The 17,227-nt window shown below is 38.7% G+C and overlaps 1 non-coding gene across 1 annotated transcript; it reads right to left on the bottom strand.

Moving 5' to 3' along the window:
- Window positions 1–3,176: 3,176 nt before the first annotated feature.
- On the bottom strand, window positions 3,177–3,340 carry LOC142437977 (U1 spliceosomal RNA). The gene has a single exon (XR_012782471.1). It is a non-coding gene; the product is annotated as a U1 spliceosomal RNA (small nuclear RNA).
- Window positions 3,341–17,227: the final 13,887 nt, after the last annotated feature.

Below are 17,227 nucleotides of genomic sequence, written 5' to 3'. Positions count from 1 at the left end.
TTCATGCAACTTCCAGCTTAGGTTTCATCACCAGACCATATTTTCCAATTATTATTTGTTTCTTTTAAAAATCACCAATAATTATCAATTCATCTTGATTGCATATTTGTATCATTTCAGGCTGAAGACTTTGGTAGAATCCTTCAAGTTCTTGACCAGTAGTTTGGTTATTAATTAATAAATTTGTATAATTCTATTGACTGGATTTCTTTGCATTCAGATAAATATAATCTTATCATAGATAGCATCGTACTTCAAAATAGATATTTTTTTGAAAAATAAAAAATCATTCCTCTTGATTGTATAACTTCCAGCAGAGTAAACCATCTAATTTTCTGATTCAAAATGGCTCAAAACAATGCATTTCAGCTCCCTAACAGCCAGGATAGTGACCTTTATGCATTCCATTCAATTTCCTTTTTTTAGCAACAGTTTTATTTGCATATAAATCACTTATAAAACTCAACAGTTTAATCACAAGAAGAAGAGTTGTACAATCATCACCACAAACAGTTTTAGGACATTTTCTTCCATCTTGTCCTCATTGGTATTAGTTCCCCATGTGTCCCCAAGCTCTCTAGCCATACCCCAAAAGGGACCATTAATCTTACTACTAGCTCTATAGAGTTACTTATCTTGTATTTCATATACAGAAAAAACAAAAAAACTAACAAGAAGTACACTTACAGTTTTCTTAGATTTATTCTTGGTACATTTCAACTTCTGATTAGAACTTCTTTGCAGCTGTTTCTGCTCATTTTGGGTTGTGCCCTATCAGCAAATGTAGGTCCCAAATATTTACTCTCACGGCTTTCCCTGTTTTCACATTGCCATGGGGATTTTGCTGTAACAAGTGTTAAGCTGAGTTGACTAGATAAACAAATCCAGGGACCCTTATATATGTGTAAGAACAAGATTTATATCAGGATGTAATTATATATTAAGCAAACATTCTTGCTCAGGATGTAATTATATATCAAGCAAACATTCCAGCTCAATCCATACCAAGACTGTAAGTCTGAAAGTAGTCCATAAGTCTGATACTAGTTCTCTTCAGACTCACACAGCCACATGCAATGATGAAGAATGCAGGGAGATCACAGGCTGGTGGATACAGAATTGTGTGAATCCAATGGTGGTGTCTCTGGCAGCTTTCTGAGTGACACTACAGCAGGAAGATGAAGCAGGCTGGGGGAGAGTGGGAGGAAGGTTCCCCTTATGAGGAGATCTTGCCCGCAAGGAGGGACCATCAGGCTGTGACATTACTGACAGGGTAGACTCTACCCTACACTACAAGCTCACAAAAACAAAGTATGTAATTACCACAATGCAGCTTTTCCTTAGTCATGCTTCCAGTGCCTTCTGACCGAAGGCACTGAGCTTCTGGCACTCTCTCTGATAGTCTTCTGCTTCTGTTCATGAGACCTTCGGTAGCTGGCATGGTTTCCATAGGATTCATAAGGTAGTCAGCATCTAATTTCCCTGTAGTGGACAGCCAATTCCTTCTGCATTGTCTGTTCGTAGTACAGCACTCTGCTGAAACCTATTCATTCCGGATGACCCTGCTGGTATTTGAAATACATGGCTTCCAGTATCACAGGAACACACAGCCATCATAGTACAACAAGCTGACAGACAAGTGGTGGATCTGGCTCATACATCTGCCACATTTCTTGTCAATCCTGGGAACCTTCAGCAGCTTTCTACATTGCCTGGCCAACTTTGTATACACTGCGCTTTGTAACCATGAGCCTGTTTACCACCTGGTTTCCTGTTTCATGATTGTCAGCAGGACTGGCAGGTGTTTGTGTTAGGTAAAGCCAGGAGCCTAATTTGCTGACTTTGGGTTTATCCGCCTCCACCAGCCTGGGATCTTCCAGCTTCTTGATTGATCTTGCTTCCTGGTTCATCAGCCCCAGCAGCGATGCAAGTCAGTAAAAGCCTCTAGCTTAATATCTTTCCAACAGACTTGAACTAGACTGAACTTACTGCCTCTACAACTGTGTGAACCACTTTCTTTAGACAAAATTATGTATATATCACCGGTTTTGCCTCTCTAGAGAACCCAGTCTAACACACTTAGTAGTAGGAGTGGTAAGAACTGTAAGAAAATATTTCACGGAAAATTTTTAAAGAATAAATTACTGGATAAAATAATAGCTATTGATGTTATTATTAGATTGTTTATCACCTAAAATATTTATCACAGAATTATAATTTAGGCTCCATTTGTCAGAGGACATTTTTAAGTTATAGTTTAATATGGTGACTTTTATAAATATTTTTCTCTCATTAGTAAAACATAGTTTATTTTGATTTTTCACAAATATATATAACCATAGGATCAATGTTGTTAGTTTATTAGGATTTGTTCCTCTAAGCTATTTTGGTTTCAGATTTTATGAGTAGTTCTTCTTGTTGTTTAAAAATATTTATTAAAATCCCAGTCCAAACTTTAACAGAGTACTAGAGACAGTATTTCAAAAGGGAGGATGTGGGTTTCAGATTCAGTTAAGCATGATACTGAACAAGCTAATAAACATCTATTTACTTCAAATGCTCAGTTAGTTTCTCTGATCTCTAGTTTCCTCATCTGTAAATACAAATAATTCATCTTATCTCCTTGTTTTGTTATAGTTTATAAAGCAAAATAAAAATATTTATGAAGCAAAATATTAAAATGATGATCATAATCCCTCTGAATGGCATCGTTGTATTTCTTGAGTCACTCTTATATTGATAGATAATAGCAATATCTGTATTAGTATGGGCTACCAATGGAGTCATAGTTTCATTAAATGAAGCACTTAGATGCACTTATAAAATTGAATCTTCAGGCTAATCTCCACAGAGTAGAGGAAGCATGTGTGCGTGTTCCTCCGTTGACACATATTTTGCCTGTCATCTTTTAGTAACCATGCTTCACTACTTTCTCATGTGGCTATGGTGGATACTAGTTATCCTTTGATGCAGTCTACTGATGATTAAACACATTACACTCATTGAAAACATCCAATAAGCAGACAGAGGCATTGCAACATATCATAGTTTTAATTCTTAACAGTTGGGTTGTGAAAAGGGGTTATTGCTTGATTTCAATCTTCATAAGATTTCATGATTCGCTGAAACATTTTGGAAAAAGAAACTATACTTTTGTTGCTGTTGCTGTTGTTTTTCTGGGGAGAGTGTGAGCGCAGTCCCCCACTACCACAAATTATGCAGTTGAGTTTCCCACATTTGGGGAAATGGCAGGGGTCAGCACATCCAGAGTGCAATGGATAAGCCTCACCCTGGCAAGACCACCTTCCTGAGGATGGAATCTCCCCTGCCAGGTAAGTGTTAGAAGCTATACTTTTTATATGTCTATGCTTATGAGAAATGGCAAGAGATCTGTAAAATATTCACCAAGTCACTGTTTGCTAAGTGCCTATCACTTGGCACTCTGCTAGGCATTGCAAAAGTAGTTCTGAGTAGAAAGACACATAATCTCATCGTGAACAATGGCCCCAATGGCCAGGTCTTGACTTCATCCTTCAAGACCATCAACAACTGAGCTTGAAGGTGCCATGCCTGACCCAAGGTGAGAGTCACTGTTGAAAGTCTGAAGTTCAAAAGTGAGGCATAGAATGCACTATCACCCAAGAAGGGCCACAAACTGAACCATGGGCAGATCTTGAATGTCTTGATTTCAATCTTTCCTAAGAAGCAATGCGTTAGTACTTCCATCCGTTTTAGGCTAATTTAGTCTGCTGCCAGTAGATACGCTCTTGTGTTTAAGTTGACATAAAGGACAAAACTAATCAATTTACTTCACCCTCTTTTCTTGTCCCTCAAGACTCAACTGATACCTCAAATGGTATAAAAAAAGTAAAACAAAGCCTATAATGTATGGCACTGTATGTAAATGAGAAGTGAAGCAGCCATATCTTCTAGGAAACAAGTGAATCTAACTTGATAGGATTCATCCTTATCAACCTTTACAAAATATTTTAAAGTATTTCTCACTTTCTGTGAGATAGCACTCCATGTATCTAAAATGATACCCTAGGCAACATGGTAGATTACTAACCTGGCTTATGTAGTACATGGGATGAAGTCCAATTGCTTTCTGAATCTAAGGCTGCTTTGTGTCCAGGTAGACAAAGTTATGTTCACTGACTGGTTTTCCTTTTCAAAAATGGCACAATGCTTGGTAAATGCATTTACCAAGGCAGGTGAACTGCCACAAAGGGAGCAACCACAATGATTGTGAGGATGCCACTTGACCTGACAGTGTTTTGTTCTGTTGTACATAGATGGGGTCACTGGGAGTCAGAACTGACATCATGGCCCTCACAACAATAACAAGGAACTTGGTATCCTCCTAAAAGTTAAGTTTTAGTTTCTGAAGGCATAAAAATGACCAAAAGCTTTACATGTTTCAGCAAGACATTGTTAATAGACCTAATATTAATATATACTTTTAGTGTTTTTTAAAGTGCGTGTGGTGGTTCAACGGTTAAGATTTCGGTTGCTGATAAAAAGCCTGGCAATTTAAAACCGTAAGAGACTCTGGGGGAGAAAAATGTAAGTACTCTGCTCATGTAAAGATTACCCAAAACAAGCCCATTGCCATCAAGTAAATTCCAGCTCACAGGGCTGCTTCAGTCTTCTGCAGACGCCATCATTCTCCTGCCTAGTAGCTGTTAGGTTTATAGCACTGACCTTGAAGTCAGCCCAGCATTTACCACCAAGCATCCTCGTGTACAAAGTACAGCTTAGACAACCCTGTAAGGAGACTCTGCTCTGTCCTTTAGGATCACTATAAATCAGGATCAACACAAGGGCTGGCAGAAAACATTGTTTACATTAATCCTCATCACTTACCATTCTCTTCATCTACTTTATCTTTATTCTGAACTACAACTTAGCTTTGATATATTTTTAATTACATTTCTCCACAAATTAGATCGTGAGCTGTAGAAGTTAAAAGATGTTGGCACCTGAACTCTGCCTTATTCTTCTCAGGCATCTAGTTAACTAGGGAATGACTGAAAGAATGCTGGCACAGGGCCCACATTGACTGACAATATTGCTCCACCACACACGACTACTGAACGCTTTCCCTTCCAGCAACATTTCCATACTAGTTACGTACGTGGCAGTCCACGGGATGCTACAGGTGATTTACAACAAACCCCTATATCATAAACTATATGAAGATGTGGTTTGTTATTTGATGGATAAGTAAAATAACATAAGCATATATTTCAATAGTCCACTATTTACCCATAAATTTGTCATTTATCTTCTAAAGTAAAAATTTTTTTTTGGTGTTAGGCAGAAAGCACAAACATTTTGGAATTTAAAATATGTGTTCTTTCACAGAATGGAAAACTTAATTTATGAGCTGTACAAATTGCAGAAAATAATTGAACAGATTTAGATCTCACTGTCTTCAACTGTAGATTGGTTGTAATAATCACCGCCCTACTCATGGCTCTGAGCTGTGGGTTAAATGACCGCGTTCACTGCCTGGCTCAAAGTGCTAAAACACAGTAAATATATTAGTCAGAATTGATTTGATGGCAGTGAGTCAAAGCTTTGGGTCTTTGTAGTTTATTTAGAGAGTGAAATAGGGAGCACTTGCAATGTGAGTCACTGTTCTCTCTTCCAATTCTCCTGAACATAAAGCTTATGTTTCATTTGGGTTTTAATTTTGCTGCAAGTTTTTGACATAATGAATGTAGCATAAATACTTCTCCTTCCTGTTTATAATGATAATGAAAAGTTGCAAATCATGTCTTCGTGTTTCATTTTTTGACAAAAACAAAGCAATTTTAGGGACTCACAATGAGACTGAAGAATGAATGAAGCATTCTGATTTTAACTGATTCTCAGTGATCAGGTTAATGGACATTTAAACTTACAACCAACTAATAGAAATATTGAGATGAACTCTGTTAAAGGATACCTATTTAAATGTTAGAATATTGTTTTCTTCCTAACAAGAAAATATTTTTACTTTAGAAGACAAATGACAGCAAGTTTATATGCAGAAAGTGGATTCTTCAAGTACATGCTTACATTTTACTACATTTATTTATCCATCATCTTCATATAGCTTCTGTTATAGGAGTTTGTTATAAATCATCTGTATTGTCCAATAGAATGTCAAATTGGTAATTAGTAGCCAACATGGTCATTAACAATGCTCAGAGGGAGAGTTAGCAGTATTCATGTTTGTTGGAGCAATAGTATAGTGTCCACAAGAACAAAGTTGTTGATTTAATGACGGTTGTTTGAATACAGTGACTACGAAACTGAAAATTAATTAACCATAATTTTTGGAATTATAAAATTTATATCTCAGTAACTGATACAAGAACAATATCTCAAGAGATACATTAATTCAGGTTATAAATACTTATTTGCAACTAACTACACCTAAGGCACTAAAGTAGATTACTTTTACCTTAATCTCTTGCCAGTTTGAGCTGCAAGAACTAATCTTTACAGGATAAACCTCAGTCTCCATGGAGAAAAACATGGTTCAGCTGTATCAAGCCTTCCACGATCCCCACCATTTTTATGACTGACGTCATCATGTTCCTCCAAAGTAGCACAGGCATCCGGAGAAGATACAGGGAACAAGAGTAGCACTCAACAAACCCTGCCCAAATTTCTGACCCCTAAATCATGAAATACAATACATTTTTCATTTTTCTCATCTGTCAATTTTGGGGTATTTCTAATATATAACTAGATTGTGAAATGTGAAATGTCATTCCAATTAATAAACCGTGATAATTCTAATGAAGACATATATAGGGTGCTAAAATAATAATAATATTATTATTTTTGTATGAGCGCATAGTATAGTATCTACATTTCCCTAATCCTTTCCCAATAATGAGAAAACTAAGAAGTTGTAAAATATTTCATGTTTCAGAAAACAAGCAAACAAAATCCTCGCTGCTTTTGAGCCAATTCTAATTCCTCTCAACCCTATAGACTCGGGACAGAATAGAACTGGCTCCGCAGAGTTTCTGGATCTGGTAAGCCTTTGTCGAAGCCAATAGTCTCCTCTTTCTCCCGCCGAGCTCAGAGTGGCTGGTGTACTGGAACGGCTGGTCTTTCCATGAGTAGCCCAATGGATGGTGAACTCCCTGTGCCATTACCAATGGGCTCTATATTTAGAAAGACTTGGAAAATACAAAATCCAATGATTACAGATCTAGAAACTATGTCAGAAAATAAATGCATTAATAATGCATTCATAAACATAACCATTAGCAGGCTCCCTATAGTAACTAAAATAGTAAACCTCCCACAGCCATTTCTCCTTTAAATTCATTTAGATTCCCTGATCTTTTGAGGTGTTAATATTTAACTGATTTTTTATCTCACTTCACGGATATTTCAAAACCTCAGAATGGCAGGTCACTAATTTTCTCAAGGTCTTCATAGAATTTTCAGAGGGCAAACCCAGGATGCAAGCTCCGTCTATTTCATCGAGTGGCTTTCCTGAACGCTGCTCTGTTACTAGTCCCGTGGAGCAGCCCACCGCTGACCACAGCCGCCGGTCAGGTACAGGCGTCCGGGACTAGTGACTGAGCAATAGGAGTGTTGTGTTGCTTTTGAAAACTCATAAAGGGTTTCTGTAATGATTTTATTAATGCCCATTTTACTTTGAAACGTGGAGGTGAAAATCTGACTTTCACAGAACTGCTGTGACATTCAACACAGTTGTGTGTGAGGGTACACATGCGTACACACACACACACACACGCACACACACGCACACCCTTGAGGTTCCCTCAGCATCTTTACACCAACTTTTCCCTTAAGCTCAGAAAGAAAACTTGAAATAGACAGTGCATAAGGAGCTCAAGAGAAAGACAAATTAAATAAGACTGCAATTGACATGAAAAGAGAAAGAGACTGCACAGAACTGTTGATGGCGATATTCTCAAAGATGCTTTCAGTCGGTATTTGGCTTCAAGCACACTGGGACACATCTCAACACACTCCACTGTATTGTCTGTAAAATAAGTATTTTACTCCATCCCAATACCAGGAGATATGACTAAATCATCAAAATTGCTAAGGCTATTTTCTGGGTACATTATGTAAAATACAATACCTTAGTCCAGAAATCAAGGACTGATTCATAAATTTGAATCTGACTTGAGTAAAGTTCAATCATCTGGCCTTCCTTACATCTTTCTGTTTAGAAGGCAAGACTCTGTCCATATACTGCTTTTGTGTAAGTCTCCCCTTTGAGCTCTGTATTACTAAACTTGATCTTCCAGTGGTTGTTCAAGCAAGCACTGGCAGCATCTACTTTATTGCCACTGTCAATTTTAGTGCTTAGCCTCAGAAGGCACATATTCCAGACCCTTTCATCCAGCTTGCTCTAAGGGGGATTGGATGGTAGAGCAGAGTTTATCTTGTTTCATATTTGAGTCTGTGGTTCTTCCTCAATTATTAGGAGGTTTCATACATGGTTCTGTACAATAAACATAAAAAGAACTCCGATTTCACTTGATAATAATGTCTTTCTATAACAAGTAGAAGGAAAAGTAGAAAACTGTTTTACTAATAGGGATAATAATGTTTAAAAACAATAACAGTAAACTGGTAGTCATTTGTAAAATAGTAGTATTCACAGTATCCAGAAGAAAGTTCCAATGAGTTCTATGATATTATATTATTTGTAAAATGGTACAGCTGATAAGCTAATACCAGGCATCTGCTCTATAATTCAAACAAAAGAAGCTATAAGTGGCCGAGGAAAATGAAACTGAGTATTAATAGAGAATAATGATATGTGTACACATAATGTTAGTATTGTCTATAGGGAGTTTTGCCTTAGGATATATAGATATTGAAATGAGAAAACGTGATTGATAACTAATTCTAGAAGATGTGCTAGTTATTTTAGATGGTTATTTATTAATTAAGTGCCATCACACGAAGCATACAGCGTAATGACTTATGGAAGTGCTTCAGTATAGTGTATTCGGAAAGCATTCCAAATTTACACAATTAAGCAACCACCACCAACCCACCATCGTTCTTTATGATTAAGTTTCCAGGAAGCAACTCCTACATCAAGTTAATGATAAATACCAAATGATTCCAATGCATTGCAAGCCTATCAAAAAAATCCAAATTCTGCCATTGAGTCAATTTTGACTCATTGAAAACACAGTGAGTTACGTTGGTCAGGTAACCACAGATTGGCATTTAAAAACACCACCTATTCCATAGGGGCAAGATGAGACTTCCTACGCCAGAAAGAGTTACAATCACAGAAGCCCACAGGGGAAGTTATACTGTTCGCTATAGAGTTACTATATGCAATTCTATATTGCTGTTGTTGTTTGGTGCTACCAAGTCGGTTCTAATCCATGATGGCCCTGCGCACAACAGAACAAACCACTGCATGATCCTGCGCCACCCTCACAGTTGTTTCTGGGCCTTCGTCCATTTTGCAGGCACCGTGTCAGCCCATCGACTTGAGGACTGTCCTCGGTTTCACTGTCCCTCTACTTTACCCATCAGTATGTCTGTCTCCGGGGACTTGCCTCTCCTCACAATACGTCCAACGTATGTAAGAAGATGTCTTGCCATCCTTGCCTCTAAGGAACACTCTGATTGTACTTCTTCCAAGACAGATTGATCTATCCTGTTAACTTAACGTTCATGGTGCTGGGGAAATTCTAGAGGTTGGAGTAAAAATGTCCCAATATGTTTCTTAGAAGGTAGGATGGCAAGACTGGGCCATACTGTTTGAGCATGTTATCAGGAGATACCAGTCCCCAGAAAAGGACAGTATGCTTGGTCAAGTAGAAAGACAATTCATGAAACGAAGAAGACCCTTGAGGGGATGGATGGATCCTGTGGCAGCAATAATGGATCGAAATGTAATAACAATTCTAAAAAGATCGCCCAGCATGGGACATTGTTTGTTATGATTGTATTAAAGCTAGGTATCAGCTGGAATGGACTCTTGCTGTGAAACAGCAGCCGAGGGTCCCGGGGCTGTAGACGGCAGCTGAGCACCACAGCTTCCTCCCACAGCCCTGCTGGTGACGTTTCAGCACGTACTTTTCTGCTCTCAGCCCTACCCTCAATCACTGCACCGTCAAAGCTCTGTGAGGAGCCCTAGTAGAAACTTTATTAGTAATAAGGCAACCTGGGGCTGCAGTGGGGTCAGTGTTGGGCTGCTAGTTGTAAGGTGAGCAGTCTCAATCCAGCAGCTTCTCCACAGGACAAAGATGCGGCGTTCTGCTCCTAAACATCTACAGAGTTGTAAAATGTATACAGGGGGCTGTGAGCTCAGATCTACTTACAGCAATGAGTATATGTCATAACTATAGCTTTTGAATGTTCTGTTCCTATTTATACCTTTAAATTAATTTTTCTTACAATTTTCATAGCTTACGTGGCTTTTCAAAATCATTGACCATGTGCTCATACTGACTGAATTCAACTACAGCAACCTTGCTTACGTGCAGTGTGAACTAGGACAAGGTTCTTGTAAGACTTCTAAATCTTAGCTCCTTAGAAAAATTGAGACAATTTCTACATGAGTCTTTATTTTCTGTTTGTGGAGATTACCTGAATTCAGTAAATGTTAGTTGTAATTAATGCTCCTGGGATGATACAGCAGAGTAATTAATTCAATCACATTTCAGTAAATAACAATAAATTAGGAGCTAACCATGCTCGGTTCATTTGAATTTGTTAATGTTAACATAGGAGGAAGAACATCTTTCCTAAAGAACCATTGTGAATATCAAATATGACAATACCTGGGGGAGTATTTTGTAATCTCTAACACAGCCTATAAAATCCAGCCATCCTCTAACAAATGCCAGTGGTTGGTTTGTTGTTACTAGCAATAGTGGCCCACTCTTTACAGTTGACTTTTCTCCCATTGGAGGAAAGGGCCGACTGGTGGAGCCTTGACTGCTTTGTCTTCAGTGGCCGCTTTATGACCTGTGGCAGTAACACAGTCAAAATGCCGTGCTTGTAATCGCCATAGGAGGTGATGAAACATTAGGCTGAAAAGAGAGGCTAACGTAGGGACACATCCCTGTGCAAACTTTAAATAGATATAGAAGCAATAAGGAAACAATAAAGTTTTATACTTGTACTGATCTGAACCTTTTTGAAAAAAAATAGAACTAGGTAATTACAGGCACTTTCCCTAGGTTCTACTGGTGTAGTGGTTACACATCAATCAGGCTGAGTTCCACAGGGTTAGCACCTCGAAACCTCCAGCAACAAAGCAGGAGAGCGACGGGCTTTCTACTCCCATAAACAGTTACAGTCTCTGTAATCCACAGAGGTCACTATGAGTCAGCGAGTCAGCATTGACTAGATAGCAGTGAGCGTTTTACCTAGTGTGCCAACACAGACAATGTGCCTGACAGCCTGGGAAACAGCTGGTTAATAAAGGCGTTTCTTTGGCATAGGTATTAAAGTGCAGTTGCAAAGCATTTATGATTTACTGTTCCCCCTTAATGGAAGTATTAAAATATGCATATGTTATTTATAATGTATATAAAGATATATAGTTTATATTCTCTAAAGAGAACCCGTGTATTTTAAAAGAACAAAATCCTGGAGTGAATGAATCTACAGAAATCCCATTTATCTATGGTCCATACTAGTATTAGTGTAATCCTACTGAAAATAACTTGGTATATCTTTGAGACAACATATATTGATGCCTCTGTGTGTGAGAGAGAAAGAACATGAAAACAAGCAAACATAAAAACTAAAAACATTGCTGCAAAATATTGCAACCAGTCTGACTCTATCCCATAGTGACCTGGAGAACAGAGTGGAGCCTCCCTTAGGGTTGACAAGCTGTGACACTGATGAGAGAAGACTGCCAAATCTTTCTCCAGAGTGGTGGGAATGTCTTAACTGCTACTTTTTCAGTTAGCAGTCAAACGTCCAATCAATTCACCACCAGGGCCATGGGTGTGTGTAACAAAGAATTTGTGTGTGTGTGTGTGTGTGTTTGTACTCACCATCTCAATACTCAATACTCCACAAATGTAAAACTTGGGCCACATTTGGGAATTTTACAGTCTGAATAAATCTGGAGTCTGAATTGAGGACTGTCTTCAAGTTTGAATCATTTAATTATCATTTAAATTGTTACCAAAGGAATCTGCCATGTTGTGCCTAATCGATTCGAACCACATAACTTTGAGTTAGCAATTGAATGCTTTAATTCCTATGCCACCAAGATTTGTATGTGTGACCTTTAAAAGGGTTTATATTTTTGTTTTTTGTCAGATGAAAGATACCTGGAAGAATTACATGTACATTTACAGTGAGAGCTTTGGAGTTCCTGGCTCTAATCCCAGACAGTCCTGTGGCCTTGTTAAGTGTGAGTAAGAATCAGCTCCAGCACAATGGGTACATGTTTTTGTTTGTGTGTTCCTCCATGTAGTCATCTCTAAAGCATGGAAATTGAACTTGCTGGTTTCTTAGTCATTGCCATTGGGTCAAGTATGGCTTACAGTGACACAATAGAACAGAGTAGAATTGTTTCTGTGGGATTCCAAGACTATAAGTCTTTAGGGGAATAGAAAGCCTCATATTTTTCTCTCAGAGCAGCTGGTGCGTTGAAAGAGTTAGCCTTATGGTTTGCATGTGACCTATTGTGGCACCAGTGCTTACATGAGCTAAACGTGTATATAGTTCAGTAAAGTGCCCATAGAACTCCTTCTGTGGTCCGGTTTGCATCCTGGATTGTTTAAGGCAGTAATTTTTAAAATGACTTGTGACTCAAAATTAGAATATTCTGGAACTCACCAGAAATAAGCAGAGCTATTTGGTGGACAATTTTGAGTTCCTCATTTGGTCTAGGCTTGAAACTGGGAATTCAAACAAAGCCTATTTGCATTCTGTTTAAGTGTTTCCCTTGTTTCACAAGAAATCATAACAGATCCTCATTATTCCCTACAGTGTGAAGCTATGTAAAACTGTGGGTGCTTTGGTCAATGCCTTAGCTAACAGTCTTCAGAATGCTCCCAGTCCATGTCAACAGCAGGAACAGAGCCTGGCTTCTCTTACAGGCAGAGTGGATTTAAAGGGAATTCATGGTGCATCTCTTCTGATGCTTAGTTTTCTTCAGTTGCAGGTGAATCTCTCAATCCCCTAGCACAAGGTCACTTTCCTGTGTCCCAACTTTAATTCTTTCACACATGGTAAAGAGACTAATGACATCCCAGAGTCTGTCTTAGAAAGAGTACCATAGGAACAAAGATGGTTTGGGAACCTTTTAAACCCCCGTTCCAGACCATTAGCAGGTGCCTGGTCTGCGACTCCTTCTTTCAGAGCTGGATCGCCACACTGTGTTGCCAGCTGCCCATTGTTTAAGATAGGTGGCCCCTTAACCGGATCTGCCTTTTCAAAATCAGAGCTGAAAGTTGGAAGTTAAGGGGTCTGAGTTAGGATCAACTCGACAACAGTAGGCATTTTACCATAAGTGAATGCTGTTTTTAAAACCAAGATAGTCAAGATAAGATACTGTAAATATATACCTTACTGATTATAGAGATATTTTGGTATTATATATGGAAAGATATGGTCAGTGGGTCAAATGTTACTTTGAAATGGCAGGTCTAGGTTTCAATTCCTGTATTTTAACTTTTTTTACTTCTTCAAGCCTCCCATGATTAAAAAAAAAGAAAAGAAAATTTTAAAACGCTATGCTGACTTGCTATGAGGTTTAACTAGAGAGATTTATTTACAGGCCGTGGAACAAGTGCCCTGAAATTTATGAGTATTTATTAAATATCAATCATTTCTCTTAGAAAGCTATAGTATAAAATAAGCTGACTGTGTCCATGTTTTTATAACCCAAAAATCACAATTAATAGGGACATGAGCACATATTCTATGCAACAAGAAATCAGGACCTAGATGGTTGAGGAGCTCAAAAGTAGTATTAGACTTTCTACAGTTATTTTGGGTTTATCCTCTGGAATACAAAAGGATTACAATTCCGCTGGTCACCACACAAGTGTTCAAAAGGAGTAATGGTGATCCATTATTTGATAGAAAATTGTGAAGATTTCAGGACGTCCTGCAGCAGGCTGTTCCTTAATTATACTGAGAAGATTGAGTCACAAGTTTAAGATTGAGTCACGAGTTTAGCCCTAGCAGCAAAGGAGACTTGGATGAAGACTAGGATTTTATGCTAGAATTACCACAATAATGACCCACTGTCTAAGCTCACATAAATGGACTCAGTTCAGGAAATGGGGATGCTGTTCCTGTTGGGATTAAAAACTGTGTCCAGGGGGATGTCTCTCCAAAGCAAATATAGAGAAATTCTAGCTCGATAAGAGCACATGCACTGAAACATCACTGAGAAGATTGAAAACTGTTGTAAACTGGTGTGGTTCTGTGTGGCTCTTTATGGAGGAAAAGCTGCAGCCTAAAACAGATATCAGTGGGGAGGTGTTAGAAAGTACATTAGAGGAAAGCTTAAAGTCAATCATTTCATTTTTCCTACATTGTACTAGGTTATCATGATCTGCTCCTTAGGAGCAGAAATGAATAGTTAGCAGGATGTTTTGGCTTGGTAAATCCAGAGCAGTCAAAACCTGTCTGGGGCTGGAAACTAGGTCTAAGTTGAACTTCTTCCCTTCCAACACTTCAGGGCACTTGGTTTACAATATAAAAGAATTGCAGTTGCTATTGTTGCATATTTTTAGGACCCAAAACGAGGACTTCTGAGTGGAGCTGCTTCACATAGGAGTCCCTAACTTGCTCTATGGTGCCTGGGGCTTTCCACTCTGGATTTTATCCCTTCATTCCCTTGGAATTTAAAATTAAAATCATAAAGTGTGGCCTTTGGAAATTTCCAAGTACCCATTACCAGAGAGTAACTTTTAGACTTGTGGGGTCAGGAACTCACAGATTAAAACTGCCGGATATCTATGAATGTAATACAATATATGTAACACCACATAAAATATGAAGCTGAATTATTTGAACTGCGAGAATAATAAAAAGCGAGTGTAATAAATATATTTTAAAAAACTATGTTAGCCAAATGAAAAAGGAACAAGAAATCATAAATATAATCATTGATAATATTAGATATGCTAGAAATAAAGGGCTTTCAACTCACAAAAAAAGTAACAGCTTCAGAAACCTACAGGGAAGTTCTAATTGGTTCTACAAGATTTTGCTTGATTCGGAATCATCTTGACAGCAATGAGTTTGATGTGTTCTTTTTATGTACAAGTCTTAAAGTCATTGAAGGAATGATAGGAAGGATGAATATAGCCAAAAACAAGTTTAGTGAACTTGAATTAAGGAACTCTTTCAGAAGTGACGAAGGGCAAGACTACACAAAATAATAAAAAATTTAAGTCTAAGAAATTGTGGATTGTGGTAGGCTGAAAAACGATCTCATTAGAATGTATAAGGCAATTCCCGCACTGTGCCTCCAGTGTTGTCCCCTGTAGCGCTATGGGTCAATGAGGGATGTTGGGTCTTGTAGTGGGGCCAACCCTATGATCCTCTCTGCTTTGGCTGCTCTGAGCAGGAATATTGTCCTCAGAGATTGGTGGGTCAAGATGTGTTCCACTCTCTCTTCCTCTCCCTTCATTTGCTTCTGTGGGCTCTGATCAAACATGTCCCTCTCCCTGACCTGTAGCTTCAGTGTTGTCATTTGAAGTGAATTCTTTTGCGGGGATGGGGTTTGAGGAGGAAGCTGTCCACCTGGTTGTGATGGGGCCAACCCCTCATTGTGAATGAGGGGGAGTTTGGAGTGGATACCCAAAGCCCATCTGTAGGCAATTGGACATCCCCTTACAGAAAAGTCACAGAGGGAAGATGAACCAGTCAGGATGCAGTATAGCACTAATGAAACATAAAACTTTCATCTAGTTTTTAATGCTTCCTCCCCCCGACTATCAACATCCCAATTCTACCTTACAAATCCAGCTAGACCAGAGGATGTACACTGGTACAGATAGGAACTGGAAACACAGGGAATCTAGGACAGATAAACTCCTCAGGACCAATAATGAGAGTAGTGATACCAGGAAGGGGAAGGGATGGTGGGGGAGAAGGGGGATCCAATCACAATTATTGACATATAACCCCCTCCCTAGGGGGATGGACAACAGAAAAGTGAGTGAAGGGAGACATCAGACAGTGTAAGACATGGAAAAAAATTATATATTATCAAATGTTCGTAAGGGAGGGAGGACTGGGGAGAGAGGGGTAAAAAAATGAGGAGCTGATACCAAGTGCTCAAGTAGAAAGAAAATGTTTTGAGAATGATGATGGCAACAAATGTGCTTGTCACAATGGATGGATGTACGGATTATGATGAGTTGTACGAGCCAACAATAAAATGATTTTTTAAAAAGATGAGTAAAAGAATGCACAAAACTGTTCTAAAACTGATTAGGTGATGACTGTACAACTCATCTTGATGTGATTGAACATTAAACTTTATGATATGTGATTACATGACAATAAAACTATTTGGGGAAAAAAGAAAACGAATGTATAAGGCAGGAAAAGTAGTTTTCATCACCTGCCCCAAAGCCTTCGTGGCTTTTACTTTGAAAATATACTGAAGGAATATACCTTAGAGGAAATAGATAGTTTCCCAAATATCTCAGTTGTAAGGGCCCCTATGATCTTTATGATAAGTTCCATGATTAATTATATAATCCCATAATAACAACATCTCACATCGCAGAAGGAGAGGGCATATCCTTTCTTTCATACTTTAGTGATGACTGCAAGATCAGCACACGTCCTGACTTCAGAGTGTGTTGAAGGAATGCTCCCTATTCTTCCCTGGAGTGCAGCGAATTATTTAATGTGGCTCTCTAGCCAATCTCTCTAGCTTCCACAGAACAACCTTTGCTTGCATGGATCTGTGTAAGAAGATCAGGGAAGGTCTAAATAGCATTCATCTGTGAGTATTTGGTTAGAGTCTGTATAAAATGAACAGCGTGAGAAGCAGGAGGAGATTTCACTACCAGCAAGAGTCAGGAGTGGAGTATGTACTCTGGGTTCCAAAATTTCTACTCAGAGAACCTCCTTGACGGCGAAGGCAGCTGTGAGATAGGAGAAGCAGCAGCAGAATCAGGAACCTGGGCTGAGACAGACTGATGGACTGCCCAACTCACAGAGCAAGTGAAGCTGTGTGATTTCCAGCAAGAGGCTTGCTTGTGGA

The sequence above is a fragment of the Tenrec ecaudatus genome, chromosome 1, assembly GCF_050624435.1.
Source record: "Tenrec ecaudatus isolate mTenEca1 chromosome 1, mTenEca1.hap1, whole genome shotgun sequence".
NCBI classification, from domain to species: domain Eukaryota; kingdom Metazoa; phylum Chordata; class Mammalia; order Afrosoricida; family Tenrecidae; genus Tenrec; species Tenrec ecaudatus.
The sequence above is the reverse complement of the archived record's forward strand: the minus strand, read 5'-3'. Positions and strand labels throughout refer to the sequence as shown.